The sequence below is a fragment of the Hypanus sabinus genome, unplaced genomic scaffold (assembly GCF_030144855.1).
Source record: "Hypanus sabinus isolate sHypSab1 unplaced genomic scaffold, sHypSab1.hap1 scaffold_602, whole genome shotgun sequence".
NCBI lineage: Eukaryota > Metazoa > Chordata > Chondrichthyes > Myliobatiformes > Dasyatidae > Hypanus > Hypanus sabinus.
The window spans coordinates 292,286-304,216 of NW_026781458.1; the positions used below are offsets into that span (position 1 = coordinate 292,286).

Below are 11,931 nucleotides of genomic sequence, written 5' to 3' on the forward strand. Positions count from 1 at the left end.
CACTATTTCCACTTTCCCACCTCCCCCCTCACTTGGATCCACTTCTAACTCCCCGGCTCTTGCCCCATCCCCACCCCTCACCTCTTTTCTCTGACTATTTCCCGTCCACTCTCATTCCAGAGGGAGGGTCTCGGCCCGGAATGTTGACGGTCTATTTCCCTCCACAGATGCTGACTGACCTACTGAGTTCCTTCGGCAGTTTTTTCTTTGGTCTGGATAACCAGTGTTAGTATGGGGAGCGGGATTTTACACCTTAATACAGGTACAATCTAAACAAAGCACAAAGAAGTGAAGTCATGTCACTCCCTTACTCAATAACATTTACAATAAGCACAATGTACCTTCGACCTAACCGCTACCCACTGCCGAGAATGTGGAATAATCCTTGTTCCAAGCCTGCACCGGTATCGCTTTCCTACTCCTCTGACACAACACTGCCGAATGCATTGGTGCTTCTTCCTGCGCCTGCTCTCAAGTTTACTTAGTCCATTTACTGACTCGTCGAACCCTTTTCTCGAACTATCTTTCTTCATCTCAGGAGGTCTTATATCCACTGACATCTTGTATAAACCCATTGATTCTCTCAGCTACCTGCACTATACCTATTCCATCCCTTCTCTCGGTTCCTCTGTCCCCGCCGCATCTGCTCTCAGGATGAGGCTTTTCATTCCAGAACTAATGAGATGTCCTCCTTCTTCCTTTCTTCCCCAGCAATGCTGCCCTAAACCGCATTTCCTCCGCCCATCTTCCGTCTGCCCTCAGCCCATCCACCCGTGGCTCCACAAGGGAGAGGTTTCCTCTGGTCCTCATCTACCACACCACCAGGTTCTGTGTCCAGCGCACAATTCTCCGTAACTTTCGCCATCTCGAACGGGATAGTAGCAACAAACATATCTTTCCCTTACCCCCCAACCCCACACTTCCGCACCCTACGCGACACCCTCGTCCATTCTTCCTTTCCCGCTGATCGCCCTCCTTGAGGTTTTCCTTGCGAGCGTCACATGTGCCAGACCTGCCCCCAGGAAGCACAAGTTCCTCTTTATGTTAGAAACTGTCTAATCTTGCTGTTAACATTGAGTTTGTTACAGGGCCTCAGAGTCTGCAAACAGGTGGTTGTTAGGAAGCAGAAGCTGACGGTGAGAAGCTGTTTCTTGGACTTGAGTTACGCGCTTAGTGATGTTCCCGGGGTGACACCTATTCTTATCTGTCGTGTAAATCGATAATTTGGTTCAGGAGGTACAGGATATGGTTAGTGAGTCGGCACAAATTAAGGTCAAGCAATTACATTTCTGAAAGACAGCAAGTATAAACAAACCGCAGACATTCCCTCTCCCCACTCAGAACTGACCAAAAACTGCTTCAAAACACGCAAAAGCTTGAAATGTGCAAACACTGAGGGAATGTGAGTGGCTTTAAAGAGCTGGGCTGCGGACAACACATTACCAGACTTGGGGTGATTGCAGCTGGGTCTGGCAGAGGAATAACTGGCACATTCAGTCTCATTCCAATTGTTTCCTACCTTCCTTTGTATAGATATGTAATGTCTAAAGGACCAGTGTTTGACTAAATGAGACTCACCAGACTTTCTGCTGAACGAATCAATGGAAACTCAGAGTCAGGACGGTTCTGTCCAGTTGATGCTCTCAGTCTTCGGGCTGGTTCATTTGTTGCTGTTCCCTCGTTTTCAGTCTCGGTTTCCTTCCAGTTGGGGTTTTTCTTCCAATAAATCTCTCACCGCAGGTCTAACTTTAACTAGGGAGATAATAAAGCACATTAACAATACAAATGAGAAAAAAAAAACTATTTCCGTTTATCGAAGTTTAAATGTTGAAGACAAATATAACGATCTCAAAGAACAAATCTGAAATTTCCCCTCGCACTTCCCAATGTCTGATACGGGATACGAAGGAGTTATCGTTCAGTTATGGTCCGACACAAGATGGAGGAGGAGAATTAGATGATTCTGTCCATCGAGTCTGCTCCACCATTCAAACATGATTTTTATTCTTACACCATATTCCTGCCTTCACCCTGCTATTGAGCAATCGTGAACATATTAAAATCTGCCATAAATATACTCAAAGGGCAGTCTCCACCACCCTCTGCGGCAACAGTTTCCACACAGCAGCCATCCTTTAACTGAAGAGATTTTTCTCAAGCAAGGCTGCAGGCCCGGATGGTGTCAGCCCCAGGGTGCTCAAAGCCTGTGCCTCCCCCCAGCTATGTGGGGTACTTCACCATGTCTTCAACCTGAGCCTGAGTCTCCAGAGGGTTCCTGGGCTGTGGAAGACGTCCTGCCTCATCCCTGTACCGACGACGCCGCGCTTCAGTGGCTCCAATGACTACAGACTGGGTGGCATTGACCTCCCACATCATGAAGACGCTGGACAGTCTTGTTCTGCAGCAGCTCCGGTTAATGGTTATGCCACACTTAGACCCCCTCTAGTTCGCCTACCAGTCCCGACGAGGAGTTGAAAATGACTTCTTCTACCTGCAGAGCCTTGTCTACGCCCACCTGGACAAGCCGGCGAGCACTGTGAGGGTCATGTTTTCTGACTTCTCCAGTGCGTTCAACACTGTCCGCCCTGCTCTGCTGGGTGAGAAGCTGACAGTGATGCAGGCGGATGATTCCCTGGTGTCATGGATTATTGATTAACTGACTGGCAGACCACAGTACGTGCGCTTGCAACACTGTGTCTCAGACAGAGTGGTTAGCAGCACTGGGGCTCCGCAGGGGACTGTCCTGTCTCCCTTTCTCTTCACCATCTACAGCTCAGACTTCAACTACTGCACAGAGTCTTGCCATCTTCAGAAGTTTTCTGATGACTCTGCCATAGTTGGATGCATCAACAAGGGAGGTGAGGCTGAGCTCAAGGCTACAGTGGGAAACTTTCTCACCTGGTGCGTACAGAATCATCTGCAGCTTACTGTGGAAAAAAAAACTAAAGAGCAGGTGGTGGACCTGTGGAGCGTCCAGGCACCAGTGAACCCTTTCCATCCAAAGGGTCAGTGTGGACATGGTGGAGGATTACAAGTACCTGGGGATACGAATTGATAATAAACTGGACTGGTCAAAGAACACTGAGGCTGTCTACAAGAAGAGTCAGAGCCGTCTCTATTTCCTGAGGAGACTGAGGTCCTTTATCATCTGCTGGACGATGCTGAGGTTGTTCTACGAGGCTGTGGTGGCCAGTGTTATCATGTTTGCTGTTGTGTGCTGGGGCAGCGGGCTGAGGGTAGCAGACAGCAACAAAATCAACAAACTCATTCGTAAGGCCAGTGATGTTGTGGGGGGTGGAACCGGACTCTCTGACAGTGGTGTCTGAAAAGAGGATGCTGTCCAAGTTGCATGCCATCTTGGACAATGACTTCCAACCACTCCATAATGTACTGGTTCAGCCAGAGACTCATCCCACCGAGATGTAACACTGAGCCTCATAGGAAGTCAATTCTGCCTGTGGCCATCATACTTTACAACTCCTCTCTTGGAGTGTCAGACACTCTAAGCCAACAGGTTGGTCCTGGACTTATTTCCACTGGCATAATTTACTTATCATTACTTAATTATTCCTGGTTTTATTTTGCTATATTTCTACTCTATTTTTGGTTGGTGCAACTGGAACGAAACTTAATTTCCCTTGGGATCAGTAAAGTCTGTCTGTCTGTCTGTCTGCCTTTCTGTCAACACAATTTTAAAGGTAGGCTTCTTTATTCTGAGACTGTGCTGTCAGATCACAGACTCTCTGTCTAATGGAAACATCATCTCCATGTCCACTGTATCCAGGCTTTTCAGCATTCGGTAGGTTTATTAACCATACATCCCTCCACCACCCTCACCGTCCCTCTGAACTCCATCGAGCACAGGTCCAGATCAAATGCTCCTCATTCATAAAGCCGATCATTTCTGAGATTATTCATGTGAACCTTGTTATTAACAAATACACTGAACAGATTCCCAGGAACAACAGGCAAATGGATACCAGAACAATTTAGTGCCATTTCCATTCCCAGGTTAAATCAGGTTAATTTCAGGAAATATAAACCAGTCCAGGGTGAAAGTATTAAAAGGAAACTGGAATTACCAGGAACACTCAGCAGGTAAGGAACAGCTGTGGGGAAAGGAACAAATTTGACGATTCAGCTTTACACCGTTCGTCACAATTACTTCAAACATTTTCAGTTTTTACTGCAGCTCTCCAGCATCTTTAGTTTCTGTTAGATTTCCACTGCCTGGCGGACGTGTGACAGTGAGGGGGAATTTACAAACACGGTTTGAACAATTATTTTACAGACCAGAAATACTCGCTCAACACATTATAAACCTGGGCAAGTTGACCCCCGGGTCCATTTTACTTGATCTGAAACTAGGATATCCCATGACCCAACCTCACAGTGTCACACAGATGATCCTGTCACTTACCGACGCCAGAAGCCTCGCACATCGTCCACACATCTCACAGCAAGTGGTGTATTCAGGGATATATCCACAACCAATGTCCAGATGCCCGAGACTTCTGATTCATTTGGAAGGAGGAGCATCGTGTCCCATCTGTATAAGTACTAAGGATTACAGCCCAAACCTCAACTCTAGGACTCCTTGTTACCGGTATTTCGGCCAATCAGAGTTCAGAAACTAACACTCCATCAACCTATGGCAGAACGGGAACCTGACGATCATCTGACTGGACCAATGACCGGGCTGGAAAGCCTGGGCGTGAGTCACCAGATACAAGCGATACGTTTCACATTGTCTCCTGCAGCTAAACTGAACACAATTTATCGTTATCTTATTGTTAAGTGAGGAGTTGTCCGGCACAATTGGCCATCATATTTTCTGTAGGCTAACAGGATTAAAATGCTATTGATACAAAATTGAAATAATAGTGCTGGAAACTTGTTTCATCAGATAGGATGTGTGGAAAGAAAAACTGTGGAAGAGCCAGTATCTGAATTGGGACTGTCCAAGTTACTGCCCGATCTGCTGAACGGTCTCAGCATTTTCTCTTTTTACTTTAAATGATGCACAACTATTGACTGATTACAAGATGTTTGTGACGGCCTGAACAAAGTTGCACAAATGTAATGCCCACATTCATTAGTTTCGCCTTCATTCCAACACAGAGCTAATACAGTCGTTACATTCACTGCTCACAAAATCCTCCCCACCCCACTATCAGTCTGTCACATCCGGTCCGGAGGCCGCTGTCTCTCACTGAGGGACCGTGACCAGAGAGCGATAAAAATGAGCACCACTCCCTGCAAGTCACATGGGCGGTTACCCTGGCAACAGAGAAAATGGCTCTCCAAAAGTGACAAAAAATAAATGAAATAACAGACTCACTTTAAATGTTGTCAAGATTAACGCTTCGCCATTTTGTAACGTTGAAAATAAAACTGTAATTATTGATGCGATACAGATTGTCATTGAGGTGGTGGGATACAGAACGGACAGGGGCTGAACAAGATGGTTGATATATATCACTGAGGTGGTGGAATACAGAATGGACAGTAGATGAACAAGATGGTTGATATATATCATTGAGTTGGTGGGATACAGACTGGACAGAGATTGAACAAAATGGTTGATATATATCATTGAGTTGGTGGGAAACAGACTGGACAGAGAATTGAACAAGATGATTGATATATATCATTGAGGTGGTGGGTTACAGCCCGGAGAGAGGTTAAACAAGATGATTGATATATATCATTGAGGTGGTGGGTTACAGCCCGGAGAGAGGTTAAACAAGATGCGCGGGGAATGAGCAGATGGAACTGGATGGAAAAGGGGATCATCATTAGTTTTCTCTTCATTCCAACACAGGAATAATTCAGTACACACAGTCAATGCTCACAACTTCCTCCCCACCCCTTTATCAGTCTGTTACATCTGCTCCTGACGCCACTGACTCTCACTGAGCAACGGTGACGAGAGCGCGATAAAAATGTTTACCACTCCATACCGGTCAAGTGGGCTGTTATCCTGGCAATGCAGAAAGCGGCTCTCCAAAAATGACCGAAAATGTAAACAGAGTCAATTTCAAACGCTGTGAGTCTCGTTATGACAATATTAATATCATTCAATATTGCATGTACTTATTCAAAATAAGTCTGTGAACCTTGGCTTTCATTAACTGGTGTGACCTCCCTCCCCCCCCCCAACTCCGCCGTGCCCCCAATCCCCCGTACAGGAATAAATTCAAACAAATGCTTCCGTTAACTGTTGATCTTCCTGCACATCGGCTTGGAAGAATTTTATGTCATTCCGCCTTACAAAACAGCTTCAACTCTGGGGTGTTGGTAGGATTCCTCGACGGAACTGCTGCTTCAGGCCATTCCGCAACTTCCGAAGGGCTTAACGTTAGGACTATGACTAGGCCATTCTAATTTTCTTTTAAAATTATTCTCTTATTGATTTACTCTTGTCTTTTGGATCTTTGTCTTGTTGCATTACCCAACTACAATTAAAGTCCAGTTGACAGAGTGCTGCACTGACATTCTCCCGTAAAGTGATATAAAATTAACACACAGCAGTTTTATAACGTTGAAACTAAAATTGCAATGTTTGCCTTTATCTTACCTCAGGCTCCATTCAATACATCCTCTGATATTTCTAGTTAATAAACACCGATAGTGAGGCAAAATAATTCACAATGAGGCGACAGTAGTAGTTTCAATGATTACAGTCCAAACAGCAACTCTCCCAGGACTCCTTGCTACCTGTAATATGATGCAGTGTTTCGGCCAATCAGGGCTCAAAAACTAACACTGCGTCAACTTATGGCAGAATGGGAACCTGATGGTCATCTGACTGGACCAATGATCGGGCTGGAAAACCTGGGCGTGAGTCACCAGATACCGGGGATACGTTTCACATTGTCCCCTGCAAACAAACCGAATTCAATTTATTATGGTCTTTTTGTTAAATCAGGTCTTGCCCAGCACAATTGGTCATCATATTTCCTGTAGGCTAACAGGAATAAAATGTTTTTAATATAAAATTGAAATAATAGTGCTGGAAACTCGCTTCATCAGATTAGATTTGTGGAAAGAGAAACTGTGGAAGATCCGGAATCAGAACTGGGACTGTTCCAGTTGCTGCCCGATCTGCTGAACGTTTCCAGCTTTTTCTCCTTTAACTTTAAATGATCCACAATTATTGACTGGTTACGGGATGTCTGTGACGGCCTGAACAAAGTTGCAGAAATGTGATGCCCACATTCATTAGTTTCGTCTTCATTCCAACACAGAGCTAATACAGTCGTTACATTCACTGCTCACAAAATTCTCCCCACCCCACTATCAGTCTGTCACATCTGCTGTCGAGGCCCATGTCTCTCACTGAGGGACCGTGACCAGAGAGAGATAAAAATGTGCACCACTCCCTGCAAGTCACATGGGCTGTTACCCTGGCAACAGAGAAAGTCGCTCTCCAAAAATGACAATGAAGTAACAGACTCACTTTAAATACTGTCAAGATTAACACTTCGCCATTTTGTAACGTTGAGCCTAAAATTGTAATTATTGATGTGATAAAGACTGATCAGAAATTGACAAGAAATTTGATATATATATATCATTGAAGTGAGGGCATACAGACTGGACAGAGGTTGAACAAGATGCTTGATACGTATTGAGGTGGTTGGATACAGGTTGGACCTGGGTTGAACAAGATGCTTAATGTATATCATTGAGGTGGTGGGATAAGTGCTGTACAGAGGTTGAACATGATAGCTGATATGTATTATTGATGTGTTGGGAGACAGACTGGACAGATTTTGAAGAAGATGGTTGATGTATATCATTGGGATGGTGGGATACAGGCTGGACAGAGTTTAAACAAGATGTGTGGGGAATGGGCAGATGGAACCAGAATGGAAAAGGGATCATCATTAGTTTTCTCTTCATTCAGTACACGCAGTCAACGCGCTTCAACTCTGGAATGTTGGTGGGATTCCTTGCCTGAACTGTTGCTTCAGGCCATTCCACAACATTCTTATGGGATTAACGTTAGGGCTTTGGCTCGGCCATTCCAAAACGCGAAATTTTCTTTTGAAATTATTGTCTTATTTATTTTCTCTTGTCTTTTGGACCATTCTCTTGTCGCGTTATCCAACTTCAATTAAACTTCAGGTGACAGTCTGCTACCCTGACATTGTCCTGTAAAGTGCCTTTATATAAAATTAACACAGCTGCCATATCATACCGTTGAAACTAAAATTTGAAATGGCTGCCTTTACCCTACCTCATGCTGCATTCAATAAATCCTCTTCTAGTTCTAGGTAACAAGCACTGAGCGCGGAAATAACTCTGTGAGGCAGAATACTTCACAATTAGGTGAGAGTAGGAGGAAGATTGCTGATATATAATTATTGATAAAGTACAGGCAAAATATGAACAATATAGCACGGAGTGAGCAGATAGAACTTGGTGGAAGAACACATCAAGGACAATCACTGATGGTCCTCCAGAAATAGACAGTTACTGAATTAACAGTTTATATTATGATATAAATGATCCTAAAGTGAAAAAGCTAGAACGAAACAATGTAAACTTTGGCATATGCCATTTGAAATTATGCATGCCTTGTAATCCCGGAAATGTCCTGGTAAAGCTCGTCTGCAATCGCTCCAAAACCCCGACATTCTTCCGAGAACGATGTTACTAAAACTGTATGAAATACTCCAGAAGTGGCCAAACTCGAGCTTTAACATAACTTCCTGGCATTTGAAATCAACGCCTTGATTATAAAGGTAAGCATACTATTTGCATTCTTAACCACTCTGTCGATCTGAGTAGTCTCTTTCAGGGAGCGGTGAACTTGGACTCCAGGTTCCCTCTGCTCATCAACAATGTTCAGGCTCTTGTGTTTAACAATGTACTGTCTCTTTACATTTCTCCCACTCAGATGACAAGATGATAATCAAATCTCACTGAGTTTTGTGGGGTCCTGTGGAATTCATAACGAAGTGCACAAGTACGGGAAGGTACAGGTACAGGGAAACACTGACCTGTGGCAGCATCACAGGCAAGTACATTCAGATAACACACGGAACACAAATTATACGATTCTCCGACATTAACAATATCGAAATGTGTTTTATGTTTTTAAATACAGGTTGTATGCAATGATTTTATATATATTATGTATCAATAGCAGACTTAGAAATCTCATTAACAATGTAGAGATATAAGTTTTATGTCCTTAACAATATCTTAATATACTTTTGTGTCATTATCAGTATATAACTATACTTTCGTGTCTACAACAGACTCAGAAATGTTGGATTTGGTCCCTCGGTCAGATTGCTGATACAGTTTGGGAAAAACTGGGCTCCTACCACCGGTCTTTACAACACACAGTGAAACATCTTGCAGACCAAGGAAGGATTTGGTTATTCCATCTCCTTAAACACAGAGACAACAGGAACAGGAGCAAGCCAGTCGGCCCTTCCAGCCTGTACTTTCATTCAATAAGATCCCGGGCCAGTCCATCATTACCCCCCAACACCACTCCTATCCCCACTTTTCCCAGACCATTGGCCCGACCCGGAGTTAAACAGTCTTTCTGTGTTTGTCCACCAGCTCACCACCACCATGGTCTCAGACATTTCCAAAGCTAAACCCCTCCTATTCCCACAGGGACAAATATCGTGCTTGCTCCTTTTCACACCACTGGTATCTTTTCAATAATATCCCCCTCCCCTCCGTCTTCTGCCGGGATCCCTAACTCCCCTGGGAGCTGATTCAAGCCGATGGGCCGAGCAGTTTCCTCCAACCTATCAGCGATACATCAAAATCCGGCCGCAGGAGACAATTCACAAGCGCCGTAAATTCCCTCGGATGGAAATGGAAATAAATCAAAAAGAGGGACATTTACTTTGGGGTTGGCACCGCTTTGACGGGGTGCTCGCTGAGGGAGCGGGAGACGGATTCAGCGGGGCTACCGCCCTCTTGGATGCTCTCCATCCGCTATTGGGTGTCACCAGTGATTGACATCACTTCGCACCAATGGGATAGCTCAGGTCCAGAATCCTCTGTTGACGGCCGTTTGTGGGTGACGTCACCTGTGGAGAGAGAGCTCGGATTTAAAAACACCGGAATGAACGATTCTTATTATTTCAGTGGGACAACAACATTAATCATGGGTTTCATCACTGAATCCAGTGTTGTGGGATGTAATGTCCTCTGTTATGTGTCCGGCTCTGCCGTGTTGTTGGTGGAGTGGGCAGCGTGGTGTTTGTCTCGATTCGGGTCACAACACCAGAATTGTCAGCGGGGTCCACACACAGTGTACTAGTCAACAGAAAACCTCTCGTCTCGGCAGCCTTTGTTTCTTGGTAAACTCAACAACCTTAACATGTGGACCATAGATACCCCTTCATCTAAAAGTCAGTGAATCTTTTGGACAGCTGAGAGCAGAAAGAAATTAAGTTTATTGGTCATAAAACCTCGCCCAGACTTGGTTGGATGGATTTAGTTTTGAGTTCGGGGTGTCTCAGTGAAAGGGCCTGACGGATGAACTCTCTCCTTTGTCCAAACATCCTTGCAGGTGAGGTGACACTTCACCTGTGAATCCCCTGGGGTCGCCTAATTCGATGCGGCCTCCTCTACACTGGTGACACCAATTCCTCCACATTTCTGCGGCGTTAGGTTTTATTTTTGCGGGGAGGGTTGTCGATGTTGTTGTTGCGTTTTGTGCGGGGAGAGGAGTTTTTTGAGGTTGACGATCGGCTTGCCATTCCATTTATGTTTGTGTGTGTGTGTGTGGGGGGGGAATTTTATGTTTCTCTCTGAACGGCGTTCATGTTCTTTCTCTGTTTCATGGCTGTCTGGAGAAGAAAAAATCAGAGGTGTATATGGATACATGTTTTGATAACAAATTAACCTTTGAATTATCTGCTATGAGTGGGACTTCTAGACACTAGACACTCGAATACTACAGCATAGTACAAGCCCTTCAGCCCTCGATGTTGTGCCGACCCATATGTTCTTTAAAAATGTACTAAACACACATTACCCCGTAATCTATATTTCTTTCATCCATGTGCCTGTCCAAGGGGCTCTTAAATACCCCTAATGTTTTAGCCTCCGCCAACATCCCAGGCACTCACAAACCTCTGTGTAATAAACTTACCCCTGATGTCTCCCCTAATCTTCCCTCCTTTAACCTTGTACCCGTGCCCTCTGGTGTTTGCTATTCGTGCCCTGGGGAACAGGTGCTGAATATCCATCTGATCTATACCTCTCATAGTCTTGTAGACCTCTAGCAAGTCCCCTCTCATTCTTCTACGCACCAAAGTGAAAAGTCCCAGCTCTGCTAAACTTGTCTCATAAGACTTGATTTCAAATCAAGACAACATCCTGGTAAATCTTCTCTGTACTGTCTCCATAGCTTCCACATCCTTCCTATAATGAGATGACCAGAACTGAACACAATACTGTAAGTGTGCTCTCGCCAGAGGTTTGTAGATTTGCAACATGTCCTCACTACTCTTGAACTCAATCCCCCTATGATCCGATAGGCCTTCTTATCTATCCGATCAACCTGTGCAGCGACATTGAGGAATATATGGATTTCAACCACAAAGTCCCTCTGTTCATCCAGACTCTTAAGTAACCGACCAATAACCCTGCACTCAGCCTTCTGGTGTGTCCTTCCAAAATACATCACCTCACACTTCCACGGATTGAACTCCATCTGCCGCTATTCAACCAATTCTGCATCCTGTAACATTCGATAACCTACAGTTCCACCCACAACTCCTCCAATCTTCGTGTTATCTGCAAACTTCCATCCACCTCTTCATCCAGGTTATTTATAATAATCACAAACAGCAGGCATCCCAGGACAGATCCTTGCGGCACTCCACCAGTCACCGACCTCCAGGCAGAATACTTTCCTTCCACTACTACCCTCTGCTTTCTTCC

The 11,931-nt window shown here is 44.8% G+C and overlaps 1 protein-coding gene across 3 annotated transcripts in view; it reads right to left on the minus strand.

The window, feature by feature from the left end:
* The window catches only part of LOC132389564 (NACHT, LRR and PYD domains-containing protein 3-like), a 46,739-nt gene extending 40,006 nt beyond the window's left edge, over positions 1 to 6,733 (minus strand). The window contains exons 1-3 of one of the 3 annotated variants that reach the window (XM_059962042.1): positions 6,581 to 6,714; positions 4,421 to 4,549; positions 1,579 to 1,752 (exon numbers count right to left, since the gene is read on the minus strand). The gene's annotated coding sequence lies outside the window, so the exon portion shown is untranslated. Of the gene's footprint in view, positions 1 to 1,578; positions 1,753 to 4,420; positions 4,550 to 6,580 lie in introns of all 3 variants that reach the window. The other 2 variants (XM_059962038.1, XM_059962040.1) reach the window with 2 other exon arrangements.
* Between the last annotated feature and the right edge of the window lie 5,198 nt (positions 6,734 to 11,931).